The sequence below is a fragment of the Coregonus clupeaformis genome, unplaced genomic scaffold, assembly GCF_020615455.1.
Source record: "Coregonus clupeaformis isolate EN_2021a unplaced genomic scaffold, ASM2061545v1 scaf0621, whole genome shotgun sequence".
In the NCBI taxonomy this organism is placed as follows: Eukaryota; Metazoa; Chordata; class Actinopteri; order Salmoniformes; family Salmonidae; genus Coregonus; species Coregonus clupeaformis.
The window spans coordinates 20,001-22,080 of record NW_025534076.1 but is presented as its reverse complement, the minus strand read 5'-3'; the positions used below and the strand labels follow the sequence as shown (position 1 = coordinate 22,080).

Below are 2,080 nucleotides of genomic sequence, written 5' to 3'. Positions count from 1 at the left end.
AGTGCTAGCTTCCCTACACTGGCTTCCTGTTAAGGCAAGGGCTGATTTCAAGGTTTTACTGTTAACCTATAAAGCGTTACATGGGCTTGCTCCTACCTATCTTTCCGAGTTGGTCCTGCCGTACATACCAATACGTACGCTACGGTCACAAGACGCAGGCCTCCTAATTGTCCCTAGAATTTCTAAGCAAACAGCGGGAGGCAGGGCTTTCTCCTATAGATCTCCATTTTTATGGAACAGTCTGCCTACCCATGTGAGAGACGCAGACTCGGTCTCAACCTTTAAGTCTTTACTGAAGACTTATCTCTTCAGTAGGTCATATGATTGAGTGTAGTCTGGCCCAGGAGTGTGAAGGTGAACGGAAAGGCTGGAGCAACGAACAGCCCTTGCTGTCTCTGCCGGGCCGGTTCCCCTCTCCACTGGGGTTCTCTGCCTCTAACCCTGTTGCAGGGGCTGAGTCACTGGCTTGCTGGTGCTCTTTCATGCCGTCCCTGGGAGGGGGTGCGTCACTTGAGTGGGTTGAGTTACTGACGTGATCTTCCTGTTCTGGGTTGGCGCCCCCCTTGGTTTGTGCTGTGGTGGAGACCTCTGTGGGCTATACTCGGCCTTGTCTCAGGATTGTAAGTTGGTGGTTGGGGATATCCCTCTAGTGGTGCGGGGGCTGTGCTTTGGCGGAGTGGGTGGGGTTATATCCTTCCTGTTTGGCCCTGTCCGGGGTTTCTTCGGATGGGGCCACAGTGTCTCCGGACCGCTCCTGTCTCAGCCTCCAGTATTTATGCTGCAGTAGTTTATGTGTCGGGGGCTGGGGTTAGTTGGTTATACCTGGAGTACTTCTCCTGTCTTATCCAGTGTCCTGTGTGAATTTAAGTATGCTCTCTCTAATTCTCTCGTTCTCTCTTTCTCTCTGAGAACCTGAGCCCTAGGACCATACGTCAGGACTACCGGGCATGATGACACCTTGCTGTCCCCAGTCCGCCTGGCCTTGCTGCTATTCCAGTTTCAACTGTTCTGCCTGCGGCTACGAAACCCCTACCTGTCCCAGACCTGCTGTTTTCAACTCTTTAATGATCGGCTATGAAAAGCCAACTGAGAGACCTGAGCCCTAGGACCATACGTCGGGGACTACCGGCCGTGGTGACTCCTTGCTGTCCCCAGTCCGCCTGGCCTTGCTGCTATTCCAGTTTCAACTGTTCTGCCTGCGGTTATGGAACCCCCTACCTGTCCCAGACCTGCTGTTTTCAACTCTTAATGATCGGCTATGAAAAGCCAACTGAGATTTATTCCTGATTATTATTTGACCATGCTTGTCACTTATGAACATTTTTGAACATCTTGGCATGGTTCTGTTATAATCTCCACCCGGCACAGCCAGAAGAGGACTGGCCACCCCTCATAGCCTGGTTCCTCTCTAGGTTTCTTCCTAGGCTTTTGCCTTTCTAGGGAGTTTTTCCTAGCCACCGTGCTTCTACACCTGCATTACTAGCTGTTTGGGGTTTTAGGCTGGGTTTCTGTACAGCACTTCGAGATATTAGCTGATGTAAGAAGGGCTATATAAAATAAAATTGATTGATTGATTGATCCACAGCCCAAGGTTGGGAAGAGCACCTGACACGCCTCCAGGCGGTGCTGGACATGCTCAGGCAAGCCGGGCTGACAGCCAATCCCAAGAAATGCAAGCTGGGGTTCGAGGAGTACCTGCGGTATCTGATCGGACGGGGGAACCTCAAGCCCCAGGAGAGGAAGGTCCAGGCGGTTCTGTGTAAACGTCTTGATCCAAACCCCCCTGGTCTGCCACAATATTAAATGAATTCATGAATCACTGATCAGCTGGTTTCATTTCAGCATAATTTAACCCAGGAAAGCCATTTTTAAGCAACAGTATTATAGATGAGCTAAATATGCAGAGAGACTAGGTATATTTAAAAAGATTTGATGGTGTGAGATTCAATTATTTATTTGGTCCACCAAAAGGTTAGTAGGGTCCATTACGGCATAATATGCTCATACATTGTTAATGTATAGATGACAGCAACATATATGGAAAGTAACGTTACATCGTTGTCAGTCCACTGGTCATTTT

The 2,080-nt window shown here is 49.3% G+C and overlaps 1 protein-coding gene across 1 annotated transcript in view; it reads right to left on the bottom strand.

Moving 5' to 3' along the window:
* Positions 1-1,938: 1,938 nt before the first annotated feature.
* Positions 1,939-2,080, bottom strand: part of LOC123485236 (vacuolar protein sorting-associated protein 13C-like) — a gene marked incomplete at its 5' end in the record, with an annotated part of 14,954 nt that continues 14,812 nt past the window's right edge. The window contains one exon of the mRNA XM_045216151.1: positions 1,939-2,080. This exon is cut by the window's right edge and continues 1,159 nt beyond it.